We start from the raw sequence: 20,849 nt of genomic DNA, 5'->3' as shown, positions 1-20,849 counted from the left end.
GAATCAGAGCATCCGTGGGAGTTTAATGAGTTTGTAGAGCTTTCCTCTAAATAATGCAAGTAATGTTACTCAGTTACCAATAACTCTTACCCCTGTGTTTCCAAATTTAAAATTCTGAATTCTTAAGAAGAATCATTTGTCCATAAAAGGGTCAGCAAATCCACCCTTCAGTAGTCAGCTATGGTTACAGGGTTAACTGGCAGAAACATGCTTCTTTGAGTCTTCCCCTGGGGAGGGAGTGGGCAGTTCTGGGAGAAGGGTGGTGCAGAGCACAAAGTGGCCATCACAGGTGTAAGTAAAAGTCCAAACTCTTTCAGACAGTGTTCACATGTCTCAGGGATCTTGTCTCAACCTCTATTTTCAGCATCGTGTTTTACTACTTATTTTCCCTGTCTGGCCCTTTATTTGGGTCACACATGATTGTGACTAATGATACCATTTATCATCACACTTTTCTGTTCATACTGTTCCCTCCACAGGGAAGCCACACCCATAACTGTCCCATCAACACCTGATTTTTAAATTTTCATTTGTATCCATTAATTTAATAGTATTTTAAAAAACAGATTGTCCTTACCTCTCCTCAATCTTATTTCTGCTTCTCAGAGGCAACTGTTTTCAACTGTTGTGGCTGCTACTTAGGATATTTATGTCCATATTGCCTCATATAAAATTTGTATCCTTCCATTTTACTTTATATTTTTATTTTCATTCATACTTAACTGGCCTCCCACTATGCGAGCTTCCTTCTCTGTCCACTTACACTTTCCCTCTCTTCTCCATGCTTCCGAGATTGTTTATATGCTTGTAAGTTTTAGTGTGGTAACTCCTCAGCATGTACATTATTATAACAATGTAAATATTAATGACAACTAAACCACATAGGGTACATTTATTTTCTTGTATAATCTTTTCTTTTTCATGGAGCTAAGAATTGATTGATTCTTAGTTGCTGTGTTTTCTAAATACTTAGCACTAACTTGTCCACAATTTCTCTACCATTGATATAAATCTCACTGATAGGTTTAAAGGTACTGAATAATGTATCCGTCTCATCTTTTTCTTTGAAACATTTATCTTCCTTCCTCTTTGTGTACTCCCATATAGCTCCCCCCAAATGCATGGATGATTAATTGTAAAGAGCTTTTATGACAGAAACTATCCTTATTCCATCCTAACCCTCGATTACTTTGGCTGTATATAGAATCCTGTGTTGAAATAATTTTTCCTCAAAAGTTTGAAAGCACTGAGCCATATTAATGTAGCTTCCACATTTACCATTATAAATTTGATGGCATTTTAATTCTAGACACTTTGGACATAATCCCTCCCTCCCTCCCCTTCCTCCCCTTCCTCCTCCTCTCACCCTCTCTAGTGTATATTTCTATGTTTCAGAGTTTAGGATCTTCTCTTTGTCTACAGTGTTCTCAAATTTCATGATGATGTATATTGCTGTGTCCTTTTCTCATCCATTTTGCCAGACAATTGAAGGGCACTTTCAACCTGGAAACTTTGACCTTTCTGTTTTAGAAATCTCTCTTAATGTGTTATTTTGATGATTTGCTCCCTTTAGATAGCTGTTATATCTTTCTGGAAGTCTTATTTTCCCTTTTAGAAACTGTAAAGTTGATCTTATATTTTTTTCTATTTTTTCTCACCTTTTTTTCGATCTTGCTCTTTGGTATTCTATTTTCTTGGAGATTTCTCCATGATAGTCTCTTGAAGGAGGGGATTTGTGGTGAATGTGGGTGTGTTTGTATGTATAAGATTCATAATGCATAGATTGTAAACATTTTTACCAACAAAATGCCTCTATAAATTCTCTAACTCTTCCACATTCCTAATTCAGTTCCATCTACAGTAAAGATTTTTTCATTGGTGTTCCTTCATAGTGTACTGTTCAGAATAGCCAAATATTTATGGTTTTTATGTTCGAATCTAAACTAAGATACAAGCTTCCTAAAGGAAGGACAAAGCCATTAAAGGTCTTGGTTGTGTTGCGTATTATTGAACATGAGTCTAGTGGATAATTTAGTAAGCAAATTAAAATGGTCCTTGTACCATGTTCTCCAAAAATATATTCTATGCAGAACCACCTTGTCACACAAATTAGCCTTTCATTTGCTTCTCTTTTAGATTCTTTTTCCAACTCTAACTACCCATCCCATCATACAAGAAAATCATGCTTATGACTGCTCCCCACATCAAGTCGCCCCCCATCAACTTCCATAAGAAATGGGAAGTTGATGGTGATCACTGTCAGGTAACGTATCTGCAATTTCGCCAGAGGTCTTCTTTTCCCAGTGCTTTAACCCAAAGGAAGGTGATCAATGGTGCCACCTGCCATTACCCATCCCTATGGGGAGAGACTGGTGTTGGAACATTCGGAGCCTCCGAGACCACATCATGTAGGCAGGATTGTCTCACTCATGTGCTGTGAGTACAGCTGGAATACAACAAGATAAAGGACATTATCTTTTCCCAAAATCTGCCTCTTCGTGAATATTTTGTTTTGGTGAATGGCATGGTCTAGAATAATTTCTAACTCTTTTCTCATTTATACTGCTGGTCACCAAGGCTTTTGATTATACCTCCTAAATATTTCTGGAAATTTTTTTTTAATCTCTTTTTATTTCTGTTGTCACTGCATGATTTCATATGGTAATAATTCCTTTCTGAGGCACTGTGGTGGCCTCCTCATTACCTTCAGCCTTGCCCACATTCAATTCGTCCTCTATACTTCAGTCAATGCTTTTGTTACAAAATATACAACTGACTGTGTTCACCCACAGCCTAAATTAAGTTATCTTTATTAGGACCTGTTAGTTTTTTAAGGAAAACTCAAATTCTAAATCATGTCGCTGAAGCCATGTTATGAGCTGAGCTCTCACAGTCCTCACTCCTGCTCGTGCTAACTTGCTGGAGTTCCAACCATAAGTGGTACAGCATTTGTGGGGCCCACCACAAAATGAAAACACAGGTGACTTTTTAAAGTATTAAGAATTTCAAGATGATGGGCGCCTGGGTGGCTCAGTCGTTAAGCGTCTGCCTTCGGCTCAGGTCATGATCCCAGAGTCCTGGGATGGAGCCCCACATCGGGCTCCCTGCTCCGCAGGGGGCCTGCTTCTCCCTCTCCCACTCCCCCTGCTTGTGTTCCCTCTCTCGCTGTGTCTCTCTCTCTCAAACAAATAAATAAAATCTTTAAAAAAAAAAAAAAAGAATTTCAAGATGATGATAGAAAAGCATTAAACCAAATGTGGGGTTGACGTGACTGTACATATTGCATGCTCATGAAGCCAGCTCTTGCCTCAGCCTTTAAACACCAAAATTAATCATAATGATGCTACTATTAATAAAGACCTTTTTCCTATGACTATTTTCAAAGCCTGAAATGTGCCATGATTCCGCCCCCCCCCCCCCCCGCCCCCGCCCGCTTCTTTGGCTCAGATGGTTTCTACTCCCTGTGTTTCCTGCCCTTCTTCCATCTTGACTCTGCTACATCTTACTATTCCTTATAAACTCAGTTCAGTTATCTTCAACTCTGGAAATGTTTTTCCTGACCTCTCCCCTCCTCTTAACTTCCAGCTTTGATTACATGTCTCCTTATCATCCCATGTATGTATGATTGTGGTGGATTCTATATTTAAATCGCTTGTATCTTTGTCTTTCTCCCAGGCTTGGGCTCTTTGCTATACCCTTTGACAGCCACAGAACCTCAGACAGTCTTGGTACAGAGTATGTGCATAATAAAAGATTATTGATTATAAAATTAAAAATAAACTTATTTTAGAATTTAGAAGTTCAGAATTTTATTTCTGGGTTTCATAGCATATAATTCTTCCCCTTGCATGGAGTGAAAAGTACCTATTTTGCTACCATATACCAGCATATACTGTGTTAAAACTGTCTTCACTATATGTCATGAAGATTAGAGGGAATAATTTGACCTTTAAAGTTGATATGAGTGTATACTACAGCTATTAAGTACCCAGTTTTAATTCAACATTTTGATGCATTATACTGTAGCCTAATGAATAATTAACTTTTCAGAAACTTTGCATATTTTAGAAATACTCTGGAACTTTTTTATTGATTTTTTTGTATGTTTCTTAGCTCCTTGCTAATATTATCAGTGACATTTAAAATCTGATCTGTCAGTATTTCCTCTTTTCCCATGCTCTGTTCTTTGCTGTTGTTAGAAATGATGTATTAGTTAACATTTACAGTAGAATTTTAGAGCAAATAATAGTCTGTTATGGAGTCATTTGGACAAACACAAAATCTCCTTTAACTCAGTTGGATAAGCTAACTATTTCAAAGAAGAAAACCTAAATTCCTAACATAATAGTTTCCCCAAACATATTTACCAATAATATTTTTTTAAAGATCTTTATTTATTTATTTGAGAGAGAGAAAGAGAGAGAGAACACGAGAGGGGGGAGGGTCAGAGGGAGAAGCAGACTCCCTGCTGAGCAGGGAGCCCAATGCTGGACTCCATCCCAGGACTCCACGATCATAACCTGAGCCAAAGGCAGTCGCCCAACCAACTGAGCCACCCAGGTGTCTGAACAATAATATTTTAAGAATAACCTAATAAACCAATTAATTACTTAAAACATCCACAGCTAAAATGTTTCTTCCAATGCAATTTTTAGATATTTGAGAACATTGCTACTAAAAATTCCCCCCCCCAACAGTTTACGTTAGTGATAGGTGTACTTAGAATTTTCTCTTAACCTCAGACCAAAATTATGTCTCCATATTATTAAAAACCGTATTAACATAAATGCAAAAAAATTACATAATGCTTTCATATTAAGATGTGAAATAAGTATAAATAAAGATAGCTTCATTTAGTGATTTCCTTTTTCTGTAGGACTTCTCAATTGTTTGTTTTTATTGAAATGAATAGTGCTCATATATATGTGCATATATATAAAGTTTTGAAGATTTTTATTTTCCTAAGATACATATAAATGGGTCAATTGCATTTCCAAATTACTCCCCACAAAAATTCTACCAATCTACATTGCAGATATCTATGCATTGGCCATTTCTAACATTGTGTGTCTTCTTCTTCATCTCTTTTTAAAAAAATATGAAAATATTGTTTAAATATACATTTGTTTCATTACTAATGAGATTTATGAAGTTTGTACAAATGATATCTTTTATCCACTGAAAAAACATGTATTGAGCACCTGTGTTTCCATTGTTATGCTATGGACTAGAGCTAGAGCAATGGTTTTCTCTTGGGACCGGTCTTGCCCCCAGGGGACACTTGGCAGTATCCACATAGGTGTTTGGTGTCTCACCTGGGGAGGGGAGGAATGCTAGTGTGTAGAAACCAAGGATGCTGCTAAACATCCTACAATGCAAAGGACTGCTCTCTATAACAAAGAGTTATTGAACTCCAAATATTAATAATGCTGAGGCTGAGAAATCTTGAGATAAAGCAACAAATGAGATTGAGATAATCCCAGCTCCCAGATGGTCCCTACTTAGAGTAAACTTGTGGTTAGTTTAAAGTAACCCTTAAGAAGAAAAAGTTACAAGAGTGGCAACACGACTGTCAATGTAGTTATGTCTGATTCCCATTACATTAAATATATATAGTACAGCTTTTAGCCCAAGGCAGGTGAACAGTGACCATATACTGAGTAATAGAAGAGGTGATACCAGCCTCCTTTGTTTCGCTCTGTATGTTGTCATTCAGGTATGGATATATGAATGTGTCTGTGTGTGTGTTTGCATGTGAAAGAACATGTGCTGTTGGAATGTTATGTTAATTTCTTTCAATAGCTTTATTGAGACATAATGGACATACAGGGTACTATGCCATTTGATAAATTTTGACATGCGTATACACCCATGAAAACTTTACAAAAGTCATGAAAATGAAGATACCCATCACCACCAAAAGGTTACTCATGGTGCTTTTTAATCCCTCATTACTGTTTACCATCCATTTTCTGACTCCAAGGCAACCACTGATCTGCTTTCTGTAAATTAGTTTGTACTTGCTATAATTCCATATAATGGAATCAGAAAGTATGTACTCTTATCTTGTCTATCTACTTTCATGTGGTAAAAGATATTGAGAAACAACTTTATTCCTTGTTGTTGCCAAGTAATATTCCATTTTATAGATATACCAAAACTTCTTTCCATAGATATACCAAAATTCATTCACCCATGATGGGCACTGGGACTATTACAAATAAATTGCTGTGAATACTCATGTGCTTTTGTTCATTTCTTTGGGATAAATAACTAGGATAAATATTAGAACACATATCCTATGATAGGTGTATGTTCCACATTAATATTAAGAAACTCCCAAATTGTTTTCCACAGTGGTGGTACTACTTTATATTTGCATCAGCATTATGAAAGAGTTCACATTTCTCCACATCCTCACTAACTTTTGCAATAGTTACCCTTTATAATTTCCGCCATTCTAATAGGTTTGTTGTGATTCATGGACCTGTTGGGTTTCAAATTTGGAAAATTTTTAGTCCTATTTACATTATATAATTTTGTCTTCAATTACACGTATTTAGGCTGCTTGAACTTTCCCCACGACTCACTGATTCTCTTTTCATTTCTCTTCAGTTTTTTTTTTTCTCTGTGTATTTCATTTTGGATATTTTTTATTGCTTTGTCCTCAAGTCCACGGTTTCTTCTACAATGTTCAATCCAATCTGCCATCAATTTCATCCACTGTATTTTTCAACTTAGACATGATAGTTTTTATCTCTAAAAGTTTGGTTTGCTTCCTTTTAAAATATATTTGCTGTTTCTACTCAATGTTTCCTCTGGTTTCTTGAACATACGGGATGTTTAAATGTCCTTTTCTAATAGTTTTTCCCTGGCCTTAGAAGGTTTCCCCACAAAGTTGTACTTGTAAGTTCTCACCTGAGATCATTGGGAGGACCCTGTATCTATCTCTGGAGTGATTCCTCTTTGTGCCTTCCTCATTTCCAGTACTCTGCCCTGTGAACAGGCTGCGTTGGCTTCTTCAGATTTCTATGTCTGTAACTCTGGCAGTGTGTCCAGGTCTACCTTGGTTTTCCTCCCTGTCCTCCTGCAACCAAGCATAAAAACAAACTTAGACATTAAGCTGGGACAATTAGAAGATTCATCTCCTTTATTTTTCCTCTGTCAACATCACAGCCTTTTTTGTCTCATGTTCAAGCCATTGATTTTCCTAGTTTGTTCAGTTCATTTAGCTGTGTCAGTTAGAAGGGTGAATCCAGTCCTGGTTATTTTATCTCGACCAGAATTGAAGTCACTGTTTTTGGAATTTGATTATTTTGTCCCCTTAGATTCAGGTCTATCTAGATTCTGCTCTCGCTGAGCAGTCCATTTTGTATAATCTACCATCTTCCTTAAATAATAGTCTTTTAGAGACCAATATTTGATGCTCCCCAAAGAGAGGGTCCCCATTTATTATATATTAGGGATTTCAAAAGATGTATTATTTATATTCTGCAGTGGAATTATACGTGCAATGTAATGCAGAAAATCACACTCTGTGTTTTAAGTTCTGTGATCCTAGTAACTAAAGAGAAAGAAAAATGATCAATTAAAGATGTTCCCATGCTGAAGGTATTTGCATATTAATATAGAAAATACAAAAGCACATATAAAGGCACAAAAATATGACAAGATGCATCATCATAAAGTATAACAGTCAACTAATGGGTTTCTTAAGCTCCGACAAACTATATCTTCTTGGAGGAGAATCAAGAATATCATTAGGGAGATGTCCACAAATTCCCACCATTACATCTACTAAATTGCCTGTTTCTGTACCCATAGTCTCAGACTTCTCTTCTGTTACACATTCCAAACTCTGTGCATTACTTACTTTCTTTTCTATTCATAAACATTGCTCCAGAAATTCTTTTAATTTCCTGCATCAATAGTTTTTCACTCCTCTTGTATCTTTTTCACCAGCTTACAAACCTACTTTTAATACTCTCATTTAAAAAAATACCTCTTGACAGTTAACTTCTTGTTCATCTACAAGGACATTTCTCTCCTTCCCCATGCAGTCAAATTCCTTACTTTCTCCAGTATCTCTCCTTGATATTCTCTTGAGTCCCACTCTAATCTGGCTTTATCAGATTTGCTATTATCAAAGTTACAAAAATATCTCTACTTTGCTAAATATAAGTTCTCAGTTCTCATCTTCCATGAATTAAGAACAATATTTCACACAGTTTATTTTTAATTTCAAGAAACAAAACAAGACAAGCCTTCTTTGCCTGCCAAAACACAATTCTCCAGGCTTCTTAACACTGAGGGTAGTCTTTTTCAGTTTGCATTGCCAGGGTCTCCTCTCTCCCAGCTTCTTGGGCTCAACCTCAAGAATCAGAAGTCTTGGTCTTTGGATCATTACTCATTTTTTTTTTTTTAGTTTTTTAAATATTTTATTTATTTATTTTAGAGAAAGAGCATGCGCACGAGTTAGGGGAGGGCCAGAGGAAGAGGGAAAAAGAGAATCTTAAGCAGGTTCCACACTGAGCATGGAGTCCAACGTGGGGATTGATCGCATGACCCTGAGATCATGACCTGAGCCGAAATCAAGGGTTGGACGCTTAACCGACTGAGCCACCCAGGCACCCTTGGATCATTGCTCTTAACTACACTAATGTTCTTGATGATTGCATTCGTTATCATTATATTAAAAATGTTTTGCTGAGTCTCAGTGTGTATTTTAAGCCTAGCACATTCATCTGATCTCTTCTACCTCTTTTGTAGCATTCATAGTATATTTTTTTAATATATAGTACAGGAAGACATAACGAAAACACTAAAATATCAAATTTTTTAGCTTTCCCTTATATAGGATTATATGTGTATATTTTATATGTTTATATACATGAAGTCTACTGCTGAACTGTAAGTCTCCCTATTAGATGTTTATGTCCAGCTACCAGTTTTTTTCTATTTGTCTTTAAGTAATTAAAGCAATGATTTGAACTAGACCAAACTTCTTCCAGGCTCTACTGCCTCTATAGCTTCTCAGATCTACAACTTTTTTATTTTTACAAAGTTCACACACAGCATATTTCTTTCCCTCTTTTTTTATTTCTTGATATTTCTACTTTGCTTTATTTAAAACTAGCTGAAAAGTTCATCTTTTTTATTAGTTTACATCTTCAAATGTTTTTCTTCCTTATGATTTCTTTCTGCATTTAACTTTACCATACTATTAGAAAACTGACAGCATACAAAAAGAGAAAGACATGTATCATATGATCTCACTGATATGAGGAATTCTTAATCGCAGGAATCAAACTGAGGGTTGTTGGAGTGGGGGGTGGGGTGGGAGGGATGGGGTGACTGGGTGATAGACACTGGGGAGGGTATGTGCTCTGGTAAGCGCTGTGAATTGTGCAAGACTGTTGAATCTCAGATCTGTACCTCTGAAACAAATAATGCAACATATGTTAAGAAAAAAAAAAAAGAAGAAGAAGAATGTAGCGGGAGGGGAAGAATGAAGCGGGGGAAATCGGAGGGGTAGACGAACCATGAGAGACGATGGACTCTGAAAAACAAACAGGGTTCTAGAGGGGAGGGGGGTGGGAGGATGGGTTAGCCTGGTGGTGGGTATTGAGGAGGGCACATTCTGCATGGAGCACTGGGTGTTGTGCACAAACAATGAATCATGGAACACTTCATCTAAAACTAATGATGTAATGTATGGGGATTAACATAAGAATAAAAAATTAAAAAAAATAGAAAACTGACAGCATAAATCACTTATTTCATAAGCCTTCTGTAAATGATGACATGCAAAATGGTATTTTTAAGTAGAACTTGCAACTCTGATCACTGATGGCAAATTTAAAACCTTGGCAACATGAGTGGGTGTTTTTTTCTTAGTTTTGCCAATAATGATAGCTTTCCCTTTTAGGCTGCTTTCGGTTACTGATGAAAATATTAACCCAAACTAAACCTAAGTAAAATATACATTAGAGGCCAGTATCATCCGCTTTAATTTCTGGAAGGGAAAGCAAATAAAACCAGTCAAAGAAATGAATTTATAAAATGCTACATTAGGACAAGTGATAAAGAGAAAATTAAAGTAGAGGAAAACAAACAAGGATTGTTTTGGGGAAGGGGAAGTTTGAGTTAGTGTGGTCAGAAGTGGCTTGAGGCGATAAAATTTGCCTAAAGAAGGTGAGGGACTTATGCTATCTGGGAAGCAATGAACAATCAGAAGGACTAATAAGTGTAGAGATGCTGGCCTAGAAGGTTTGAAAGACAGCAAGGAAACTTTGTGTTTGGAGATGAGTATAGCAGAGAATAAAAGGACATAAGAGCAGAGAAGTAAAAGGGAGCAGGTTATATAAGATTCTCAGGCCTTACTAAGAATTTAGGCTTTTTCTTACAGTCCATTTGAAATCTGTTGGGGAATGGGAGAGGTGGTTCAGCAGAGGAGTGCTATGAGCTGAGGTAGTTTTTGTTATGGACTGAATGTTTCTGCCCCCCCTCCCCAAATCTGCATGTTAAAACCCTAATCCCCAATATGATGGTATTTGGAGATGATGCCTTTGGAAGGTAATTGGGTCATGGGAGTGGAGCTCTTATGATGGGGTTAGTGCTCTTAAACAGAAGAGACAAGAGTGCTTGCTTCCTCTCTCTATGCCACATGAGGACACAACCAGATTTGAGAATCTAGATTTGAGTAGATTTCAGAATTATCAGCATATAGATTGTACCTAAAAGCATGATATCATGAGGTCACCAAGGAAATGGATAGAAATTGGGAATAGTAGAAGTCTAAGCACTAAGCCCAATCACATGCTGACCTTAACAAGGTGATGAATTAGAAGGAACCAGTAAAAGAGATTAAGGTGGAGCAGCTAAAGGGGCAGAAATAAAACCAGAAGAGGGGTCTGGCAGACCCATGAAGCAAGTGTTTCAGGAACAGAGAACAGGAAATAATCAACCATGTCAAATGCTACAGCTAGATCGAGTAGAGAGAATTTACTCTTGGATTTAGCACTAGATCAAAGAGGTTTTAGTGGCGTGTTATAAGAGAAAGCAAGATTAGAATGGCTTTAAGATAGAATGAGCGTTGGAAAATTGGAAATAGGAAGTACAGAAAGGTTTTCCAAGGATTTTTGCTGTAGAAAGAAAAAATGGAGCAGTAGCTGAGAGGTAAAGTGAAATCAAAGAAAAATTTTTTTTAAAGATGCAGGTAATAAAAGTACATTTGTTGGCTGATAACAAAGATCCAATGAATCACTGGGGCCATAACCTTGAGTGAAGGAAAGGGGCTGTGGTCTGCTGCTTAAGTGTAAGGTGTCATCTTTACTAGGATCACTGATATCCATATAGAGAGAAGGGGGAGCTGATTCCTTGGACACAGATATAGGCAGGAGGGAAATGTGCTGTGGGAATGGGGTGGAAACTTCTGATTATTTCTACTATGTTCACAGTGAAATTGAAAGGAAGGTCATCAGCTGAGTATGACAATGGGGAAGAGATGTTGGAATTTGAGAGAAAAGGCGGTATGAAATAGTCATCTAAGTAGGAGAATGTGTGGAACAGACAAATACAGTAGACATCAACTAGGTTATCATGTGAATTCAACTTTTGGTTTGGTTTACAAAAGTGGATGCAACAAAGTGAAGGAGGGGCAAAAGAGTGGAGGGTATAAACAAGGAGTGATTATATTGATAATGAGCAATTTAGCAAGTTGTGGAAGGAAAAGGGGAGTGAGGCATAAAGGACAGTGAAAAGTTGATAGGATAAATGGATTTTAGCTTCTTTGTTGTGTTGAAGAGTTGCTGGAGTTGGAGAACTGGAGGGAATGAACTAAGTAGGAAGTGGTAGTTAAAGGCTATGGCACTTGAAATTGAGTCTACAGAGGGGTTTCAGTTATTGATAATTATATGGTAATAGGATGTGTCCATTGGCAGCACTGCCTGAAGTGGAGCGGAGGACAATGTTACTGGAAGAGAAGTGGTCAAGGGACTGAAGTTAATGTTGATGTTGTCAGTAGGTATCAGTAAGGATCCTGTAAGTTGTCTCTTCCCCAGTTTCTCTGCTTCCATTAGCTGAGGTTCAAATGGATCCATAGGACTTGAGTGTGCTCCTGGCTAGACCCCTATGTCTAGCTGCTTGGTGACCATCAGACTTACCATGTTTTTTTTTCCTATTTACATATGTCACCACAGGAAGCCCAGGATTCCCTAGTCATGCACTGTCCTACAGACTGTAACTCCCAAATGGTTCTATACATTCCTTTCTCTGACACCGTCTTCCACATTTACCTGTCTTCTGAATCCCTTCACTCCCTGCATCTCAGAATCAATCATCAACAAAATTTCCCATATTCTCTTTCCAACATCTTCTTCATTTTCTTTCTCTAACATAAACCTGTCTCTCTTTTCTGAGCATAGCTTCTCTACTGGTCCTCTCCAGTGGTTGATGTGTTCTCTCCCATACCCCTCTTACCTCTGGACCTGGAGGTGGGGCTCCTCACTGCCTCATCCACTTATTCTCCTATCCCTTTTCTCATGAACATACCAGCTGACAATCTCATGTCATTAAACAGCACCATCCAGAAACCTTGCTTGTTTCAGTGATCTGGCTCTGTGTAACTCCTCCTTACTCCTTGAAGGTTTTAACTACATGCTACTTCCCCCTCACGTTCTCAAACACTACTTCTACCAAAATCCTCGATGATTAAAATATCCTTCAGTAACATGGCCAGTGTTGCATTAGATTACCAGTGGTTGGTCTGAGGTGATGTAGGTGTAATCTCCCTGGAAAATCAGATGAGGAACTAGATGCCATCTCAAGACTATTTTGGCACAAAAAATATGACTTCGTTGACTGAGGAAAGGAAAGATCAAGTGTTCTAAATAATTGTCTATCAAATATTTAATAAAGTGGTTCTCTTTATTATTATGTTATATTAATCACCATACACTACATCATTAGTTTCTGATGTAGTGTTCCATGATTCATTGTTTGCATATAACACCCAGGGCTCCATGCAGTACGTGCCCTCCTCAATACCCACCACCAGGCTAACCCATCTTCCCACCCCCCTCCCCTCTAGAACCCTGTTTGTTTCTCAGAGTCCATCGTCTCTCATGGTCCGTCTCCCCCTCCGATTCCCCCCCTTCATTCTTTCCTTCCTGCTATTATCATCTTCTTCTTCTTCGTCTTCGTCTTCTTCTTCTTCTTCTTCTTCTTCTTCTTCTTCTTCTTCTTCTTCGTCTTCTTCTTCTTCTTCGTCTTCTTCGTCTTCTTCTTCTTCTTCGTCTTCTTCTTCTTCTTCTTCTTTTCAACTGAGGGTGATTTTGCTTCCCAGAAGATACTTGGCAATGTCTGGAGTCATTCTTTTGTTGTCACAAGTTGGGGGTTGAGTGTGCTACCAGCATGCAGTGAGTAGAGGGTGTGGATCCTACTAAGCATCCTGCAAGGCACAGGACAAATGCCCACAACAAAGAATTATCCAGCCTGAATTGTCCACAGCACTGGTTGAGAAATACAAGTTCAGGGTGGTGAGTGTTCATTGCTTTAAGATTTTCACCCATGAAAATGCAGTGGTTTATCTCTTTAGTTTGAAGTAGGACATTAGCAGATTTAGATAGAGTAGGAATATAAGTAGCAAATACTTAAAAAAAAAACCACTGAAAACTCTAGGGGATTAAAAGATTTTTTAAAAAAATATGAAAAGATGATCACATTTAGAGCCTCCAGGTTTTTATAATCCCCTCCCTCATGAGCACAGAAAGTCTTACTAGTGTTTCATCTGAAGTTGAAATGGGGCTTACTTCATCACTCCAAGTTTCTGTTTCTTCTTTAATGCCTAAGCAGCTTTTTATTTAGCCTCTTTTTTCCTGGGCTTCCATTTGGAAGAAAAATATTTTGAAACAGAATGTGGGGCGCCTGGGTGGCTCAGTTGGTTGGGCGACTGCCTTCAGCCCAGGTCATGATCCTGGAGTCCCGGGATCGAGTCCCGCATCGGGCTCCCTGCTCGGCAGGGAGTCTGCTTCTCCCTCTCCCGCTCCCCCATCTTGTGGTCACTCACTCTCTCTCTCAAATAAATAAATAAAATCTTAAAAAAAAAAAAAAAGAAACAGAATGTGATGCCGTTGATAGAAACTATTCTGGGGGCGCCTGGGTGGCTCAGTTGTTCAGCATCTGCCTTCGGCTCAGGCCATGATCCCAGGGTTCTGGGATCGAGCCCCACATCGGGCTCCCTGCTCGGCGGGAAGCCTGCTTCTCCCTCTCCCACTCCCCCTGCTTGTGTTCCCTCTCTCGCTGTGTCTCTCTCTGTCAAATAAACAAATAAAATCTTTAAAAAAAAAAAAAAAGAAACTATTCTGTTTGTGAACTGGGACTCGGGCTTGGTCCTTGGAGCTGCTCCCTTTCAGGGTGGGTAGAAGAGGAATGTTAACCTCACTGGTGACCAGTGGCATTGCCCTGTAGAGTGGTTGGCTTTATTCCACTGTCACTCATTTCTATCCACTCACATATTTATTTCAAAAGTACTTGTTGAATTTCTACTCTACGCTAAGCAACATGTTGGCTGTGAGTATATAAGGATGAATAAAAAAAGGGTTCTGACCTCAAGTTGCCTATACAGAAAGTATAATAATTTAATAAAATATTATTTAATAAATTAATTTAATACATTAAGATAAATAATAAGAAGTGTTAGAATAGCACACAGAAAGAAGCGATTTATAATTCTGTATGATGCTGGAAAGAAGTTCCAGCAGATTTATAAGATCAGATGATACTCGAGCTGAAATGTGTAGATTAAAAAAAAGGGTAATTTCATATTTTAGCGGTATTCACTGTAAGCCAGACCCTGTGCAAGGCACTTTATGATCTTTTTCTTATTTAATTCTCACTATAACCCTGGATGGTACATTATCTACATTTTATATGTCAGGAAACAGGATCAGTTAGATTGGTCAAGGTTACCATGTAAATAAGTAGCAGAATGGAGATCGGGCTCTGTATCAGAGTCCTCATAACCACGTTCCCTCCAATAAGCCGGAAAGAGGGGACACTGAGGGTGCAGTATACTCGCATTTTGCCAGACTCTTTCTCGTAACCTGCTTTGCCGGTAGCTCCTGAAACATGTGGTTCCCTCCTAGCTGCCAAGTACAGCTAACGTGACCCACATTGGACACGTCAGCACGCGGAGCTGAGTCAGTAAGATTGTCTCCCAAGAATGTCAGCAAAAAGAGTATATTCATGATGGTGTCCATGTGGTGACGGTTTGCTGCTCCAGTAGGACACATCGTGACAAGGCTGACACAGACTGGAGAGAAGGAAGTGAACCGGAGTCATTTGTAAGCCAACATGCTGTAGGATCAGACACCATGCTTGAGCAGAGAAAACTGTCGGAAGTAGAAGAGATGAGCAAAAAGAAGCTTCTGGAGAACAAAAGGCACTAAGACAGCAGCAGTTACAGTTCTTGAAGGAAGCTTTCTGTTTCCCATTAAGCCTGGCTGTACTTTTTCTCAACGTCCTGCCTCGTTACCCTTCTCGCCACCACCACCATATATGCAAGCCTTTAACTGGAGTTAATTTTTTTTTTTTTTTTAGAATTCCTGTAATAAAAAGAGATTTGAACTGAACAAACATTAATAAAGGTAAAAAACCAACAACTATGCGACAGTAAAAGATAGTAGCTTAGAATCAATGGAACAGAGTGGGCACCTTGTTTACACTAATGAACCTGGAGAGGGACGAGGCCAGGGTGAGGATGTGAACTGCTTTTTAGGTTTCTCCAAGGACTTGGACCTTCTTCTAAAAGCCTTTTGGAGACTTGAATGCTCTAGAGCAGTTTCTTGAGCTACAGTGGTTGGCTTTGTTATCCCTGTTATCAGTAGCACCTGGGTGAGAGACCTGTACACAATTTATGTTTAATAAATATTTGTTGTAATAATGAAACAAACATGAGAAATAAAACTAATCATGCAGTTCATTCATTCTGTTTACTAACACTGACCTCTTTGCTAGTCCTTGAAGACACCAGGCATTGTCCTGTTTCAGTCTTTGTACTTACTCTGTTCTTTTTTTTTTTTTTAAAGATTTTATTTATTCATTTGATAGAGAGAGAGACAGCGAGAGAGGGAACACAAGCAGGGGGAGTGGGAGAGGGAGAAGCAGGCCTCCCGCTGAGCAGGGAGCCCGATGCGGGGCTCGATCCCAGGACTCTGGGATCATGACCCGAGCTGAAGGCAGACGCCCAATGACTGAGCCACCCAGGCGCCCCACTCTGTTCTTTACGTGAACACTCTTCCCCAACATATCCCCTAAGCTCACTCCCACATTCCCTTTGCTTTCTGCACCATGTCACCTCAAGAAAGCCTCCTTTATTAGTATCTTAAAATCACACTTCCCCTCACCCCAACATTCCCTCTTTCTTCCATTTTTTTAAAGACATTTTTTTTTCCAGAGCAGTTTTAGATTGACAGCAAAATTGAGAGGCAGGCACAGAGGTTTCCCATATACATTCTATCTGCATACATACATAACCTGTCCTGTTACCTGTGTCCCCTACAAGAGGTATGCTGGTCAAACTTCTATGCTTTTTTAATATAGCATTTATTATCATCTACTATACTCTGTATTTTTCTTATTTTGTTTATTATCTCTTTTACTCTCCAAGGTGACACAGAATGTATTCTGTGTGACATATTCGTTGGTTTCTCCCAGGACAGGTGTTCTCCACAGCCTCCCTTTCAGACCACAGTGAGTGTTCCAATGGATTACATCCTTTCTGATACTTGGCATTGTCAGTCTCTTTCTCTTTGGCCATTCAGGGAGAGAGGGAGGATTAGCTCCTTGAAAGATGGGAGATGTTGTTTCTGGAAGAAGGAGTGTATACTATGGGACAAAAGCATCCGGATATACACACCAGCGCAGGGAAAACGCTGCTCTATATTATACACAGGACTTGTAAAAAATAAAAATGTGGAATGAGCTCAATCCAGTCCAGACTTCTCTAGGTTAGGCATTCAACTGAATGACAAAGGGATAAAAATGTGGAAAATTTTAATGAATTGATGACATGTGCCAAATTATTTCTCTTGTTCTTCAGTAGGCACTGTCAGAAAATCCCTGTCAGGCTTTTGGAATATGAGGCAGATAGTTGTTAATTTCATGCTTTTGCGAAGTTTGAGAGATTTTACAGTTCAGTTATTTAAAACATCACTAAGTTTACTAGAGCTAATTTTAACAATGTAGAAATTCCTTATTTTTTTAAATATCGTTGAAGCAAAATTTAAAGACAAGAAATTGCATTTATTATAAAGCTACAGCTCAGTCAATTTCACAAATTGAACACACCAGTGTAAATATTACCCAGATCCCAAAGTCAAATATTTCAAGCATTAATGGGTTTTTTTTGCATTCGCTTCTACTTACTATCTCTTGTCAAGAATAGCCACTATTTGGGCTTCTTCCTGATTACTTTTGTCTTTTTTTTTTTTTTTAAACCTTATATAAGTGGAATGAAATCATATTCACTATTTTGGTAATAGACTTCTTTTTTTCAATGTTATTTTTGTAAGCTGAATCCATGTTATTGACTGTAGTTGTAGCCTACAATTGCATTGCTGTATAGTATATAACAACTCATTTATCCATTCCACTATCAGTGGGTATTTGAGTATTAACAGTTTGGGCTATTGTTCTGCTATTAACATTCTAGTGCGTGTCTTTGGTGAACACAACATGCATACACAACACACACATACAACCTATTGTATATATACCAAAGGGTGGAATTGTTAGCTTATCAGTTCAACTTTTTTTTTTTTACTTTTTTAAGAATACAAGGGTTTTACTTCATTTTTTGAAGTTTTTATTTAAATTCCAGTTAGTTAACATACGGTGTAATATTAGTTTCAGGTGTACAATATGGTGATTCAGCACATTCCAGATATCACCTGATGCTCACCTTCGTGCCCATTCCCCATCACCTATTTCACTCATCCCCCCCTCCTCCACTCTGGTCACCATCTATAGTTAAGAATCTGTTTCTTGGTTTGCCTCTCTCTCTCTTTTTCCCCCTTTGCTCCTTTGTTGTTGTTTTTTTAAATTCCACGTCCGAGTGTGATCATATGGCATTTGTCTTTTTCTGACTGGTTTTGCTCACCATTATCCTCTCTATCTCCACCCATGTTCTTGCAAATGGCATGATTTCATTCTTTCTTGTGGCTGAATGATATTCCAGCGTGTGTGTGTGTACGTACTACATCTTCTTCACCCGCGCATCCGTTAATGCACACTTAGGCTGCTTCCCTAACCTGGCCGTTGTACATAGCGCTGCTATAAATGCCAGGGTGCGTGTATCCCTTTGACTTCGTGTTCTGATATTCTCTTGGTAAATATGCAGCAGGGCGGTTGCTGGATTGTTGGGTAATCCTATTTTTAACCTTTTGAGGAATCGCCGTACTGTCTTCCACAGTGGCTGCACCAGTTTGCGTTCCCACGGACAGTGCACAAGGGTTCCCTTTCCTCCACATCATGGGTTCAGCTTTAGATGATATTAAATACTGCTGGCATTCCCACTTACTCCTTAAAATACATAGTGCTTTTGATTAGAGGAAACAACCTGTTTTACTATGGGGTTAGTACAAGGATATAGGCAAGCTGCTGATATGTGTGTAATTTGTTTTGCAATTATATACTATAACAAACCCTGATTTTAGTTTATTTTCTCTCAGGGATCATAATCCTGTGCTGCCTATTGCCCAGGAGTTGTTTTATATATTGTTTCCAGTTTTCTTTTTTTTTTTTTCCCCAGCTTTGAGGAATAATTGACAAATAAAATTGTATATATTGAAAGTGTACAATACGATGATTTGATACACATATACCTTGTGGGGTGATTACCAAGATCAAGATAAGTAAACATCCATCACCTCACATAGGTAACTTTTTGTTGTTGTCGCTGTGAGAATGCTTGAGATTTAATCTCAGAATTCCCAAGTATGCGATACTGTATTGTTAACTGTAGTCACCATGCTTCCCATTCAGTCCTCAGAACTGTTCTTATAACTGAAAGTTTGTACCCTTTGACTTAAATCTCCCCATCTCTCCCTTCCTTCAGCCCTTGGCAACCACCATTCTGTTCTGTTTCTATGAAATCAGCTTTTTTAAGATTCCACCAAGATTGTTTTCATTTTTCTATCTATTTGCATATAAAAAGAAATCCATCAATCTATCACAGTTGGAGGGCGCCTGGGTGGCTCCGTCAGTTAAGGGTCTGCCTTTGGCTCAGCTCATGATCTCAGGGTCCTGGGATCGAGCCCCCATCGGGCTCCCTGCTCAGAGGGGGCTCTGCTTCTCCCCCTTCCCCCTGCTTGTGTGCTCTCTTTCTCCCAAATAAATAAATAAATCTTAAAAAAAAAAAATCTACCACAGCTGGAAAGGAAGTCTCCTTCTTTATCTTCTCGCAGTTTGTCTTGAAGTGTTCTATGTAGAGGTCTTGAAATTTATTTATTCCCAGATGTTTGATGCTTTTTAATACTATTATAAAATACATCTTTAATATTTTTTATTCTATTTACTTTTTGCTCGTATATAGAGAGGCACAGTTGATTTTTAAATATTACCCTGGTATCCAGCAGCCTTTCTAAATTCAGTGATTAATTCTAATAATGTATCTGTGGACTATTTTTTAATGTTTTAGGATACAGTTATCCATGTTACGGGTGCCCAGCTCTTACTGGAAGTCACAGAGAGGATTAAAGAAAGGCAGTAGTGGTGACTCTCACATGTAACCCTGAGTAAAAAGCAAGAGTGCGCCAGGTAGAAATGAGGGAACAGGCATTTTAGGCAGAGAGAAGAGTTGGTCCAATGACAGAAAGAAGTGACTGGGAATGAGGGATCCTGAGATTATTAAAATGCACACAGAAAGGGTAATAGGAGATGAACCGGAGATATAAGTGGGACCCAACTGGTAAAAGTCCCTGTAAGTCAAATAAAGGAGTTTGGAGTCTTCCTATAGAGTCTTTAGAGTCACTAACAGAGTTTCAGGCAGGGGAATAAAGTGGTCAGTTTGAGACTGAAAGACGTCACTCCTGAGGCCCAAACTATCACGTATGACCACAAACATTATGCTTATACAGGTCCGGGAATGCCATTCACCTTGCTGCCATGGAAACGGTGGCCCCTGGAACTGTGTGCCTTGTGGAAGCATGGCAGATAGATTGGAGAGGTGCTCCTGGAGGCAGGGAGACATCTGTGAAATAAAAACAAATCTAAACTTAAGTGAGAGACCGTATCTGAAAAGAATATGGGAATAGGGAGAAACTCTGACTATAAGATAAGTGTCTCAAGGTCCGACAGAAAAAGGCCTTTTTTATATAAGGAGGAGGAAGCGAGGCTAGAAAGAACCAAGATGAGTGGGTAGGACAGAGATGCATGGGAGGGGTCCTAAGGAAGAACAGTTTTGCATTATGATGCTGGGTCAGGCTCGGGTCAAATTTCAGGGTCATGTGGGGAGAGGAGAATCTCAAAATCAAATCCACAAGCATTTTGTTACTATTGACCATTGGGGACAAACAGCTCAGCTAATCACTGATTAAGTAAAAACTGGGAATTGGGAGGGTCTGTGCGTGGCCTTGTCCTAAGGTGAGCAATGGGGCTGGTTATTCACAAGTCTTTCTAAGACATTTAGGAATCTTGGCTTCTTATGGTAAATCATTTATTTCCTAATACACAAGGGGTAGTGGAATTCCTTTAACGATAGCTGCTTTCCGGGACTAAGGGGCTCCAGTGAAGTTCAAAATTATCATTAGTGAGGAAACTTCTGTAAATGTCCAGGTAAAAAGTGGTTA

Source organism: Mirounga angustirostris, unplaced genomic scaffold, assembly GCF_029215605.1.
Source record: "Mirounga angustirostris isolate CCGP_5_RB_7025 unplaced genomic scaffold, mMirAng1.0.hap1 SCAF_13, whole genome shotgun sequence".
NCBI classification, from domain to species: Eukaryota; Metazoa; Chordata; class Mammalia; order Carnivora; family Phocidae; genus Mirounga; species Mirounga angustirostris.
Note: the sequence above shows the minus strand (reverse complement) of the source record.